At 42.7% G+C, this 15,000-nt stretch overlaps 1 protein-coding gene across 5 annotated transcripts in view; it reads right to left on the bottom strand.

The window, feature by feature from the left end:
- Window positions 1-15,000, bottom strand: part of LOC122256807 (muscle, skeletal receptor tyrosine-protein kinase) — a 48,779-nt gene that overhangs the window by 24,777 nt on the left and 9,002 nt on the right. The window lies entirely within an intron of this gene.

Here is a 15,000-nt window from a genome sequence, read left to right as displayed (position 1 = left end):
GGGGGGATGGGTGGGGGGGGAGGTGAGGAGAGGGGGACAGAGAGAGAGAAGAGAGATGAATGAGTAAGCGAGAAGGAGTGGAGTATGGAGAGAGAGAGAGAGAGGAGAGAGATATATACATATAAATAAACAGAGGAATTACGCCTAAATGGTTTCATGTTCATTCCTTTCACAAAACTCTTCAATCCACGAACATATCATAACATAACGGTCAAGGTTGTAAGAATATGGTTGATTGCATACCTTACATTCAGTTCCCTTAGCATTGTTTGAGACAAAATCTTCCCAAGAAAATTGGTAGCCCGGCCAAAATATTGCAAGTCACTCTATCTACCGACCTCGTAACTTTATTGGTCCTATCACAATTGTGAGAGAATGGATAGTTGTTTCTTCGTAATCTTCGTAATGTACATGTTCAATCTAGCATACTGAACAGTATCCTATCCCTATGACTACATAATCTAGATTGAACATCAGTCATATCGTAGATTTTTGTGTGATGGCTACCTTAGTACTTTAGTAGATGTATAATTCGGAAACAAGCTGACCTAACTTAATTTTAAACCTGGCTGTTGACCCGTGTTGACCCAAGTTCCATGTGAGATTAGAAGATGGAGTGACGAGAGGGAGGCTGTTATGATGAGCGTCCTATCTCCCTTACGACCTGACCTGACCTGCCCTTGAACGCAACAAGTAAGGCAAACAGCTCCGCCTGCAGGATGGACGCATAAATGTTGAGTCTGATTTCAACATCGCTAATCCTTCCAGTGGCTTCGCATAGGACTGCAGCACATGAGGATGAACCTGTGGCTGAGGTTACTGACCCATTAGTGAAAATAAGTTTTCTCATATTCTCCTGAAATTGCTTGAGAGAGAGAGAGAGCAAGAGAGAGAGAGAGAGAGAGCAAGAGAGAGAGAGAGAGAGAGAGAGAGAGAGAGAGAGAGAGAGAGAGAGAGAGAGAGAGAGAGAGAGAGAGAGAGAGAGAGAGAGAGAGAGAGAGAGAGAGAGAGAGAAAGAGTGTAGAAGTCTGAGAGAAAGATTTTGTTTTGATATAGCTTATTTGCAGAACAGTTTACATGCCCTGCAAAAAAGTCAGGGTAAGATGTTAAGCATCTAAACTGGCTAAGCTTCTATTGCGTAAAGGGCTTAGTCAAGCACTAATCTTACTACCTGAGGGGCCGCATTACACTTGTTAACATATTTACATGTTTCATCTGGTCGGTAAAAGAACTTATGTCACTGATCATGTCAAAGATAAGACCAGTGTCTATAATAAAATTAATATAATCTACAAGTGATGTTCTTTGTACAGTCCTGTTCGATCGATAGGATGCAGTTTCCGTACAGCAAAGCAAGTAGTGGTTGAGACCATGTTATTTAGCTTTTTTGCACAATTTGCAGTGGTGATATGTGACTGGGTTTGCATCCTGCACATATTGTATAGTACAATGATAGCCTATGCGTAGCCTGGTTAGTATAACTTGCTGCCTCCGTGACAGACCTTTATAAATTTCATAGGGCTTGTCCATGTGTGATGTCCCAGCAATACTTTTATAATGCCAGATAGTGCCATGTCCATTCTTTTTCATCTTTTCTGTAGCCTATACCTGATCCTCATAATCTCTTAAACAGCTGTTACAACGTCTTTTCATCTGAGTAAGAGATGGTATAGCATAGTGTGGTTCTTCATAGGAAAATGCGAATTTGGTTAACTGGTCAACTTTTTCACATAATGGTATTCCTATATGAGACGTTATCCAGTGCAATGACACTTGTATATACACTGCTCCGAAAAGTCTCTGAAATTTGGAATTGTACGGGTTTTTAGATACCATGTTCGTTAGGCTCATGCAGGCTAAATGCATGAAAGAGAGAGAGAGAGACAGGGAGAGAGAGAGAGAGAACTGGAGAGATTATGATTGATAGAGAGAGGAGAGGAGAGGGAGCAGTTTACGAGAGAGCAGAGAGAGAGGAAGGAAAGAGAGAGAAGAGAAGAGAGAGAGAGAGATAGAGCGAGAGAGGGAGACTGAGAGAGAGAGAGGAGCAGAGGAGGAGAGAGAGAGAGCGAGAGAGCATGGGAAGGATAAAGAAGTGAGAGAGGAAAGAGGAGAGAGAGAGAGATGAGAGAGAGATGAGAGAGAGAGAGAGAGAGAGAGAGAGAGAGTAGAGAGCGAGAGGAGAGAGAGAGAGGAGAGAGAGGGGAAAGGAGAGAGAGAGAGAGAGATGGAACTAGCGAGAGAGAGAGGAAGAGGAGGAGGGAGAGATTTAGAGAGCGAGAGAGAAAGAGAGAGATGAGATAGAGAGAGAGAGCGAGAGGGAGTGATTTTTATATGATTTAGTTTATTGCAGGCGTGTCATGCCCTGCAAAGAGAGAGAGAGAGAGAGAGAGAGAGAGAGAGAGAGAGAGAGAGAGAGAGAGATGGATAGAGAGAGAGAGGGGAGGAAGAGAGAGACAGAGATAGAGAGATAGAGAGAGAGATAGAGAGAGAGATAGAAAGAGAGATAGAGATAGAGAGAGAAAGAGAGCAAACAGGTCACCTGAATCTTGCTATCCTGCCATTTCCTTTCAGTAAACCCGCTCCATAAGTTCGGATGTGAGGCCCTCGAAACAGACCCATCATGAGGCCATTCCTTCACCACTCTCTAAGGGCACAAAGGGGGCACTCACGGGAAGCTCTCTCTCCCTCTCACTTCCCCCTTCCCCCCTTCCCCCCTCCCTTCACGCCGCCACGCAACAGGGCTCGACTTATACTAAGCCATTTACCTCGCTTACTAACAATTCCTCTGCTAACAATAAAACCTAAATATGGCAGACTTTTTTATTTATTTCAGTTTGTTTGAGTTTATTTCATGTTAGTTATGACTCATTAACCATATACACATTTGGTGGCAGCGTCTAGAGTATAGCGTATTTCCTCCGAAGACTAAGCTACTGTCATTCAAAATGGCCACAAACGGAGTTAAAAGTTATAAGCTTGCAGTTCTTTTCCTTTAGAGTGCGATATTGCTCGAACGTGTTTCCATCATGTTAAATGTTATTTCTCGCTACCCGGTAGTAATGGAGTAGGTGTAACTGTTATAGATTAATGTGTTTCTATGATTTATTTTTGCTCTTAATCGTGCTACTACGTACCGGTACGTTTTTCTATTTTTCTAAGTACCATTTTGGTTGTAATTCTTCTTTTAATATATAGATACATATTTTCCGCTTTAATAATTGCATATCATATTCTTACCGCCTGAATAGCTTCTTAGGAACCACACATTCAGAGTGTCTGCCTACTGTTTAGTAGTATCAGTTTCCTGCCCATTAAAGAGATGAGTGACTTCGTCTTATACTTCGGGAACACTTCAGAGGCAGACATCTTGAGAATGTATTAATTTCCTGTTGTATCTCTTGCAGTCTTTCTGATGTCATATTGCACCTATTCTAATGTCCTGTTGCATCCCTTTCTAATGCTATATTGCAATCCTTCTGATGTTCTTTTGCAACCACTCTGATATCCTGTCCGTGTCCTGCACAGATTTTCTTCGAATTCTCCATCTCCTCGACTGCTGCCTGCCTATACCTCCTGTCCCTTTACCTCGTCGCCTTCAGCAGAACTTTCCTTCGTCGTTCCTGTGTCGCCGCCGCCGTCGTTGCTCCCGAGCCCTGTCGCTACCTACATAAAATCGCCCAGTCGCTCTTCGCGGTCGAAGTTCGCGTAGAAGAGCGAATAAATCAGTCAACAGCAGCGCCTCTCACTCGACTCTCTCGGAAAAGACGTCACAACAGCGGCGCGTCTTCCTGAGTTCTGTTCGTCTGTCAGAGTGTGTCCCAGATACTCTAGCAACCTCACTGAACCTCACTGAACTGAACTGAATTGAACCAAACTGAACCTCGCCTCCTTTCTGATCCTCCAATCTACAGCCGCTTAACGGAACACGGGGAAGTTGTAAACATGTCATCTGGCACTAACTGCCTTGTCAAGATCTGACATTTCCTCTCGGTGAGTTCGCTCCGGAACTTACTTTGATTCCGGTGACGTCAGATGTCAGCTCTGAAGACTGAACCATCGACAGCCCAATTCTTGGCCTCTTTCTGTGGGTACAGCGTCACGGCCTCAAAGTAGGTTTCACGGGGGATCTCGCCACCCCTTTTCCAAACGCGAGAGAGAGAGACTATATTTATTTATATTTTTTTATATAATATTATATAATATATATAATATATATATATTCATGTATATTAATATATATATATAGAGAGAATGGCGGTTTGGGTAGAGAGAGAGAGAGAAAAGGAAAAGAGAAAGAAGAGAGAGAGAGAGAGAGAGAGAGAGAGAGAGAGAGAGAGAGAGAGAGAGAGAGAGAGAGAGAGAGATACATTGAGAGAAAGAAAGATACAGAGAAAGAAAGAGAGGGAGAGTGAAAGAGAAAGAGAGAAAGAGAGAGAGAGGGAGAGAGAGAGAGAGAGAGAGAGAGAGAGAGAGAGAGAGAGAGAGAGAGAGAGAGAGAGAGAGAGAGAGAGAGAGAGAGAGAGAGAGAAGAAAGAGAGAGAGAGAGAGAGAGAAGATTCTTGAAGAGAGAGGAGAGAGAGAGAGAAGAGGGAGAGCAAAAGAGACACAGAGAGAGACAGTGAAAGAGTTAGAGAGCGAGAAGAGAGAGAGAGAGAGAGGGAGAGACGAGAGAGAAACATTGAGAGGAGAAAGAAGAGAGGGAGAAGGGGAGAGAGAGATAGAGAGAGAGGACGAGAGAGGAGAGAGATACATTGAGAGAAAAGAAAGATACAGCGAAGAGTGTAGAGGGAGATGATAGAAAAGGAGAAAGAGAGAGAGAGGGATAGAGAGGAGAGAGGAAGAGAGAGAGCGATAGAAGAGAGATAAATGGAGAGAGAAGAGAGAGAGTAGAGAGAGAGAGTGAGAATGAGAGAGTGAGGGTGAGAGAGGAGAGAAGAGAGGGTGAGAGAGGAGAGAAGAGAGGGTGAGAGAGGAGAGAAGAGAGGGTGAGAGAGGAGAGAAGAGAGAAAGAGATAGAAGAGAAGATGAGGAGGGTCGTGAGAGAAGAGAGAGGAGAGGGAAGAGTGAGAAGAGAGAAGAGAGAGAAGAGAGAGAGCGAGAGAGAGAGAGATAAGAGTAGAGGAGAGAGATCCATTGCGCGAGAGAGAGAGATACCGAGAGAGAAAGGAGAAGAGAGAGAGCTATCTATCTAGCTCTTGCGATATGCGTCGCTATATATATAGAGCAGAGAGAGAGAGAAGAGAGAGATACAATGATAGAAAAAAGAACAGAGCAAGAAAGAGAGGGAGAGTGAAAAGAAACAAGAAAGAAGAGAGAGGTAGAGAAGAGATAAAAGAGATAGAATGCGAGGGGGAGCAGAGCGAGAGGAGATAGAGACAGACAGACAGACTATAAGATAAAGATATAGATAGAAGAGAATACAGAGAGAGAGACAGAGACAAGGAGATAGAGATACATTGAGAGAAAAGGAAAGATACAGAGAGAGAAAGAGAGGGGAGGATGAGAGAGAACAGGAGACAGACAGAGATAGGTAGAGAGAGAGAGAGATATATATAGAGAGATAGAGAGAGTAAGAAAGAGAGAGAAAAAAGGAAATGACATCATTACTGCACTGGCCGTACGTTGAGTCGGCGGGCAATCGCATTATTTCATATAAAATATTTACGATGCTTCCAGTGCAACACACAGATTATGCACACAAAATGATTTTATACATTTTTGCTCGAGATATTTTTCAAACATATAGCTAACTCAAAAATACCTTAGCGATATGCAATATGGCAATAAACTTAATATTTTCCTACGAAGAAATTTATATGGATAACGAATTTACGTAATAGTTTCAAAATTACACTTTCTTAATGTATCCCCTCCCCTCCCCCCAAAAAAAAAATCGAAACCCGGTCAGCACTCTCCCCCCTCCCCCCAAAAAAAAAATCGAAACCCGGTTAGCACTCACCCCCTTCCCCCCAAAAAAAAGAAAAAATCGAAACAAGGTCAGCACCCCCCCACCCACCTCCCCCCCCCCCCCCCCAAAAAAAATAAAAAAATAAAAAATAAGATAAAAAATAAATAAATAAAAATAAAAAACGGTTACCACCTCAGCCATCCCATTCAAAGATCCGTCCGTCGACACTCGCCGTCCACGCGCTGTTCAAAGTTCAAACTCCGCCGAAGGACCTTGTTACAGGGATTGGAAAACGTGATGCTTGAAGAATCTTCCCGATCACCATTCTATTCCTATCCCTCTCGGCGACTCAGCCTGTTTCCGCCATGGGAGCCTCAGGCGTGGGAATATTCCTCCTCGGTGGCACCTGCGCGACGGAAAAGTACATAAGAGGGAGAGAGAGAGAGAGACAGGGAGAGGGAGGGACAGAGAGAGAGAAATGAGAGAGAGAGAGGGAGGGGGGGGAGGGAGACCGAGACAGAAAGGGAGGGAGGGAGAGACAGAGACAGAGAGAGAGAGAGAGAGAGAGAGAGAGAGAGAGAGAGAGAGAGAGAGAGAGAGAGAGAGAGAGAGAGAGAGAGAGAGAGAGAGAGAGAGAACGAGAGAGGAGAGAAGAGAGAGGACAGAGGAATGCGAAATTAGAAGATAGATAATAATAAGATGGGAGACATGAGAGATTGAGAGAAAGAGACAGACAAACAGAGAGACAGAGACAGAGAGACAGACAGACGGAGGCAGACAGACAGACAGACAGACAGAGACAGAGACAGACAGACAAACATAGAGACAGAGAGACAGAGACAGACAGAGACAGACAGACAGACAGACAGACAGACAGACAGTGCTGTCACAACAATCGCACCAGCCCACATGCCATTACTAAGTAACATCTCAAGAAACGCTGGCCCTCGCGTGCTAGTAACTACGATTATGAAGTACATGTGTCCTCTGCCACGCGATGTCGTTTGTTGATTTTTGTATTCGTAGAGCTGCGGACTCACGTGCACTAATGACACTAATTACCGTTTCTGGTATGACGACCTGAAGTAGGTCTGAAAGTAATACTATTCGCTCATTTCCACATATGACGCAAGTCGGAAACAAAGGAATGATTAATTACCAGATGAGATGTGGATGGAAGCGTAATTGATATTAATTGCTGTCGGATAGATGGATTGTTCATATATTCACCGAGTGCGCTTGTCGAGTGGCTGAATATTGATGTTGTGCAATTTGTCAACGAAGAATGAAACTCACGGGGATGTATTTATAGGGAAGGAGAGAATATAAAGGAGTAATAAGTGATCTTCTCGGTCCATCTGCTCTGCGCTGTTACCATGTTAAAAGGAATCCAGTCCTACACGGATCATGCAAACCTACGTGCGTTTGTTTTACTGCTTGTGTGTCACGATTTTCAATCTTGCCGACGTATTTATCTATGTGAGCATCATCGTATGTTGTTCATGCTTTGGTATTATCATCAAGTATCTATCTATTTGTTTATCTATTTATCACAACTTATGTATAGTGCCAAAAAAACATATTTACATAGCAGAGATCGTGTGATAAAAATCACAGACAGACCTCCGCCATATCAGCCCATGCAAATCACGTCATAAGCTTTGCCAAACGAAGCAAAAGGTTCTCCTAAACGTCCAAACACATTCGCTCGCAAGTGACGAAGCAAAGATCGCATAACACATTCCAGAAAGGCTCGACCGCTGCTCAATCCGCAACAGCATTTGCCATGTGGCGGCTTCCCACGCGCAGTCGCTAGCTTTCACGCGAGCTTATCGTGCCACCGACCGGACCGCGATAGTCGGCAGACGGCGAGCTGATAATGGCAACGCTTTGGCAATCGCAATAGTCAAGACTTTCTCGTTCGCTCAAGATTCCTATTTATGCCGCCGTGATGGGAAGAGTGACTGAAAAGTAAATATAAACACAGTTGAGACTGTTGATGTAAATAACATCTGGGAAAAGGACCGAGCTTGTACTATAGCCGATGACTCACACGCTCGAAGTGGCAAACGTATTATGCTCGTGTGCGTGGTTGGGCGGCTCAAAGGAGATCGCTCTGCGGGATCGTTGTCTGTCTGTGCGAGAAACAGTGCCGTCGAGGCGAGAGAGAGTGCCGTCCGTCGAGGCGAGGAATTAAGGGGCCGTGACGAGGAGGTTAGGGCAATCAGTTGAGAGGGGGGGGGTTCGTTGAAGGGGGGGGGAAGGGCGTTTTTTCGCGGTTCTGGTTGGGGCGGGGGGTTTTTTTAGCCGAAAAACAAATCCCCTTCCCTCCGCCCCTCCCCTCTCTCCTTCATCTCCCTCCCTTCGTCCCCCCCTTTTTTCTCTCCTCTACCCTTTCTGTCTCTTTCTTCTCTCTCATCTCATTCTCTCTCTCCCCTCTGTTCCTCTCTCTCCCTTTTCCCCCCTCTCCTCCCTTTGCTTGCTCTTCCCCCCCCCCAACTTTCTCTCTCTCTCATTCTCTTGCTCTCACTCTCATTCTCTCTCTTTCTCACTCACTCTCTCTCTCTCTCTCTCTCTCTCTCCCCTCTTTCAGATGTACGTAATCACTTGTTCAATATAAATCGTCAAGTCAAAAGTCTCTCCCCTCTCTCTCTCTCTCTCTCTCTTCTCTCTCTCTCTCCCCTCTCTCCCCTCTCTACTCTCCTCTCTCTCTCTCTCTCTCTCTCTCTCCTCATTTCTCTTCTCTCAGATGTACGTAATCGTCAAAGTCAAAAGTCTCTCCTCCTCCCTCCCCCTCCCTCCCTCCCTCTCTCTCTCTCTTTTCTCTCTCTCTCTCTCTCTCTCTCTCTCTCTCTCTCTCTCTCTCTCTCTCTCTCTCTCTCTCTCTCTCTCTCTCTCTCTTTCTCTCTCTCTCTCTCTCAGATGTAAGTAATCATTTGTCTCAATAAACTCGTCAAAGTCAAAAGTCTCTCTCTCTCTCTATCTATCTATCTAAGCGTGTGTGTGTGTTTTTGTCTCTCATTCTGTTCGTTTTTTTTATAAACACACATATGCACACACACACAGGAATAGAGAAATATATAGAAAGACATATTTAGGTATATATATATTCTTACAGGACAAAAAGAGGAAGAAAAACAGAAGAGAACAAGAGAGTGAGAGAGAGAGTGAGAGAGAGAGTGTGTGAGAGAGAGAGAGAGAGAGAGAGAGAGAGAGAGAGAGAGAGAGAGAGAGAGAGAGAGAGAGTGAGAGTGAGTGAGTGAGTGAGAGAGAGAGCTAGAGAAAAGAGGGGAGAGAGAGAGTGAGAGAGGGGGAGAGGAGAGAGAAGAGAGAAAGAGGAGAACGAGAGAGAGAGGGGAGAGAGGGGTGAGAGGAGGGGGAGAGAGAGGGGGAGAGAGAGAGAGGAGAGAGAAGGAGAGAGAGAACGAGTAGAGAGCGAGAGAAAGAGAGAGAGAGAAAAGAGAGCGAGCGAGAGAAGAGAGAGAGAGAGAAGAGAGAGAGGGGGGGGAGAGAAAGAGAGAGAGAGGAGAGGAGAGAGAAGAGAGAAGAGAGGGGAGAGAGGAGAGAGAGGGGAGAGGAGAGAAGAGAGAGGGGAGTAGAGAGGAGAGAGGAGAGAGAAGAGGGGAGAGAGGAGAGAGAAGAGGGGAGAGAGGAGAGAGAGAGGAACCCAGAGAGAGGAGAGAGAGAGAGAGAGGGGGGGGGAGAGGGAGAAGAGAGAGAACGAGATGAGAGAGGGAGAAACAAGTGAGAGAGAGAGAGTGGAGGGGAGAGAGAGAGGAGAGAGAGGAGTGGTGAAGAGAGAGGAGAGAGAGGAGAAGGTTTTAGAGTGGAGAGGAGAGAGAGAGAGGTGAGAGAGACGATAGAGAGAGAAAAGGGGGAGAGAGGAGGGGAGGGGGGAGAAAAAGGAGAGAGAGAGAGAGTGAGAGAGAAGAGAGGAGATGGTGTGGGGTGTGAGAGTGAGGAGGGGAAGAGGAGAGAGAGGGAGAGAGAGGGAGAGAGATAAAGAGGAGAAAGCGGAGAGAAAGAGAGAGAGAGACGAGAGTGGGTGGGGTGGAGAGAGAGAGGGAGAGAGAGAGAGAGGGAGTGAGGAAAGAGGAGGAGAAAGAGAGAGAGAGGAGGGGGGAGAGAGGAGGGGGGGAAGAGAGATGAGAGTGAGAAGAGAGAGGAGAGGAGGAGAGGGAAAAGAGAGAGAGAGAGAGATGAGAGAACGAGAGGTGAGAGAGAGCGTGAGAAGGGAGGACGAGAGGAGAGAAAGAGAGAGCGAAAACGGGGAGAAAGAGAGAGGGGAGAGAGGAGAGAAAGAGGGGGAGAGGGGAAAGAGGAGGGGGAGAAGAGAGAGGAAGGGGAGGGGAAAAGGAAAAGAAAAGAGAGAAGGAGAGAGGAAAAGAGAAGACCCGGGGGGGAAAAAGAGAGAGAGAGGGGGAGGGGAGAGGGGAAAGAAAAGGGGGAAAGAAAAAAAAGAGAGATGAGAGAAGGGGGAAGGGGGAGAGGAAAATGAGAGAGAGATAGAAAAAAAAAATCTTAATTTCCCTCCTATCCAATAGATTCCCCCACATATTCCTGACACCAACAAAGTTCACCAATGCACGACCCTTCTCATATCTTTTCGCATCTCATTCCTCTGAGCAGTTCCTCGAAAGCGTAAGTTCTGCCGCCGACCACTTGTCCCGCTGTTGATGACGCAACCTGACACTCCGCCAATCGAGCCCGCACACACACTTACCTCGATGGGCGGGCGGGCGGGCGAGCTGCATGAAACGACCCCGAGGGCGTGGTGGTGGTGGGGAGGTGAGGAGGAAGGCTACTCGAGGGAAGAGCTGATGCGGACAGATGCAAGGGGGGGGGGGTCAGTGACAGTTTTCACTTGCGATGAGGGGGGGGGGGGCAGTTCGTCTCTCATGTGTGCGGTTATTTGTATATACATATAGGGCACACAATAACACACCCCACCACACCACACAAAAACCACAAAACAAAACACACCCCACACACACACACAAATATATATATATTATATATTATATTATAATATATATATATTTATATATTTAATATTAATTTATATATTAAATATATATATTATATTATATATAAAAAAATTGATATTTATATATATATATTTATATATATATATTTATATTTTTTTTTTTTTGTATATATAATAAAAATATATATATAATATTATTATATATATATATATATATTTATATAATATTATATTTATATTACACACACACACACACACACACAACACACACACATACACACAAACCAATTTTATATATATTTAAAAATATTTTTATATTTTAAATTTAATTTTATTTATAAAATATATATACCCCAAAACCACACACAACACACACACCAAAACCCACCACACACACACACACCACACACACACAACATATATATATATATTATTTTTTTTATATATCTTATATTTATATTTTTTATAAATATATTTTAAATTTTAAAATATATATATATATATATTTATATAAAATATATATTTTATATATATATATATCTATATATATATATATATATATAATATATATTTACATATATATCATATATATATCTTATATTTTATATATTATATATATATCTTTAAAAGTTTATATATTATATATATATTATATATATTCTTTATATATCTATCTTCAAAACTATCTATTATCTATTATATTATTATATATTTATTATATATATTATATTATATATATATGCATATATATATACCCACACCACAAAAATTTTATATATCTATATATATTATATATATATATATATTTATATATATATTTATAATATTATATATATAACACACACACAACAACACAACACAACACACACACACTATATGTAATATATATATACATAATATTTATATTATATTATATTATTATTTATATATATATTATATATATATTATTTATTATACATATACATATAACTCAAAGAAAAAGAGAATATTCCAAATATTTTGTATTTAATACAAAGGTGTCATGGGATTGTTTATATACATTTTAATCTATTTGAAAATAGATAAACATTTAAATATTTTCAAAAACAACGTATTTGTTAAAAGCAGGGGGCCCTGTGTGTGTGTGCAGTGTGTGTGTGTGTGTGTGTGGTTTGTATTTAGTGTGGGTTTATGAGGCGTCGGTGTGTGTGTTGTGTGTGTGCATGGGTATAGTTGGACATTGTATATGTTGTGTTGTGTATTTGTGTGACTTGGATGTGTGTGTGGGTATATGTATGGGGTTGTTTGTGTGTACATATCATTTGCGGTGTGTTGTATGTTATATGTGTCACTTTGATTATAAATATTATTTTTTACGTCCCTCCTATTCCTTAATTCTCCTGTGTCTTCAGTGATTTCCGAACAGAATAACGAAAAACCTTCAGCACACCAACGAAGAGGAGATGGAGGACTTAAGAAACATTACCTTTCCCTTGTATACATTTTTTTCACAAACGACGCCAGACACGACACTATGGCATTACTGCGCCCCCCCCCCCCCTCCCACTTTCTGTAATTGAGCAAGGAAAGCAAATAACCAAACCTTTCAGTTTTCCGCAAGCTTTATAACTCCCCAAGAAAAAAAAAAAAAAAAAAAAAAGCTATCCGAACCAGTAGGTACTGCAATACTCCCCCTCCCCTCCAAAAAAGCAAAATTAAAAAAAACCCTTTTTGGGGGAATCTGAGGCTAAAGACCTAGATTGCCTTAAACAAAAATTGTCCTACCGGGTTTTTTCTTTTTTTTTGGTATGAAGGAAAATGGAAACGACGTGAACAGGGTCGTATAACGGAAAACGAATTTATAAGGGAATTAAAAAAATTCGAGGATAATTTTGGTTCAATAATTTCTGAAATCACAACGAATCCCTATAAACAGATGCACACAAACAACACACAACAACATACACAACACACCACAATCACAGTGGAGGAAAAAATTGGGTAACAAAATGGGTGATAGACGAGATAGAGAGGAAATATAGAGATAGGTGATATTAGATATTATATAGATGGATAAGAGATAGGGATGGTAAGGAGATAGAGATGGATAGATAGATAGATAGATAGAGAGAGAGAGGAGGAGATGTGGATAGATGATAGATAGATAAATAAAAGAAAAGATAGATAGAGAGAGAGAGGGGAAAAAGGGGAAGGAAATGGATAGTTTATATAGATGATATTAGAGGAAATAAGAGATAGAGATGGATAGATAGTAGATAGATAGAGGAGAGGAGAGGGGGAAAGAGGAGAGTTGAGGAGAGAGGAGAGGAAAAGAGGGGGATGGGGGATAGATGTAGATAGATAGTAGATAGAAGAAAGAGAGAGGAAATGGTAGTTTGACAGATGGATGATAGATAGAAGAAGATAGATAGATTTTGGGGAGATGAGAGAAGTTAGACAGTGACCTTTCAAAACCCAAAAACTATAAGGGGGCGGTTGAAAGGGCCCCTGGACGGTTCGGACGAAATTTACAGACGTGGGGAATTTCTTTTTAACGCGGTTGATACACAGTTAGGGAAGGTATCTGCTCTTCTTTTCGTTCTTATGGTGGGTAGATTATTCAGATTAATCTAGACACCCTTTTCTTCATCGGATCTGTCTGATCTGCCCGCTGTTTGTTTGCTTTCATTGTTTTTTTCGGGGCACCGTGAGGTTTTAATGGAAAGCTGGTGACCTTTCGGGCGCGTAAAAAACATATAAAGTTTTTTTTTAGGGCAAATGAGGCTTTTGAATAGAAGATTGGAATGTCTTGCCGGGAAGTCTTTTGGAGACTTGTCAAGTGTAAATAAGAAAAAAGATTAGATTTACCGAAAGGTAAATGGTATGGTGAAAAATTTGTGGTGGATTACTCTCACTGCACACGCATACTGTTTTTCAAGGGAGGTTTTCCCGGGTAGGATAACTAACCATCACACGTACACATAACCTTTAATTTATGGTACAAAATGAAACTTTGGGGGACGCGTTATAATGGGACACGGTTTTTTTTTGGGGTTGCGGTCTGGTTCAAAAATTCACCCACTTCGCGGACCGGCGGTCGGTTTTCGTCTCGCAGCATTTCGAGCGCTTCGACCCCAAAGATTCCTTCGTGTAGTTTGGGGGGTGAAGGCGGGGCCGTGGGGGGGAGAGAGGCTATCCGCGGCGGGCGGTGGGGGGAGAATAATTAGCGTCATAGCCCCGTGGCGGGTGATTAGGAGGGGAGATGATTACCCTTCCCTCTCGAGATCCAGAGAGTTGTCGAGGGAGAAAGCCTTGAAATGAGCAATTGACGGAGTACTTCAGCAAATGCACACTATTAAAAATCTCAGGGCGAAGGACTTTTCCAAAGAAGTGTTTTCCCCGAAAGGAACGCTGGGGGTTCGTTAAAAAAAGAAAAAGAAAAAAAAATGAATCCACCCCCAAAAATCGACTGACGACTCCCTTACGGCCTTTCCGTCATTAAGGTCGATCCATGCCCTTTGGGCGAAGTTAGACCCAGGGCGGGAAAGGCCGACAGTGCCTTGGAGTCGGGAAACAGGAAATTAAGGGCTAGTTGTTGCTGCCCATAGATGTTTTGGGTCCCTTTCCGTTGCCCTTTTTAAAGTATGTCATACCCGTCATTTATTTTTTAACGAAGGAAAACACAGAATACGAGGTACGGGAAAAACAGTCTGCAGAGGCGTATGAGGAGCTGAGCAGGATGGGTTCCTTTTTAATTTGGAGGCAATACAAGGGAAAAAAATAAATGGTGGATAAATTCTGTGCCTCTTTCCTGGGCTAGGGGTGAAGATGCGGTGGGCGCCGTTCTCTTGCGCCCGAAGGAGACGGACGGGGAGGGGGGCTTTTCACGATTTGTTAATTTGATGCTCTGATTAAAGAAAGGCTGATGTTTTGTTGCGACAAAAGGGAGGAGGACATACAAGAAATTAAAAGGTGAACATGGTTGACAAGAAGGGTAAAGCATAGAAAATATAGGTGAAGATAGAGTTGTTTGTTAGAAGATTAAAGAGAAAGTTTTTAAAAAAAATTTCATAAACAAACCTACACACGCTGTTTGTATTTGTTTTTTGTTTTTTGGAAAGCATAC

The sequence above is a fragment of the Penaeus japonicus genome, unplaced genomic scaffold (genome assembly GCF_977035675.1).
Source record: "Penaeus japonicus unplaced genomic scaffold, GWHDUDI00000001_assembly GWHDUDI00000040, whole genome shotgun sequence".
NCBI classification, from domain to species: Eukaryota; Metazoa; Arthropoda; class Malacostraca; order Decapoda; family Penaeidae; genus Penaeus; species Penaeus japonicus.
The sequence above is the reverse complement of the archived record's forward strand: the minus strand, read 5'-3'. Positions and strand labels throughout refer to the sequence as shown.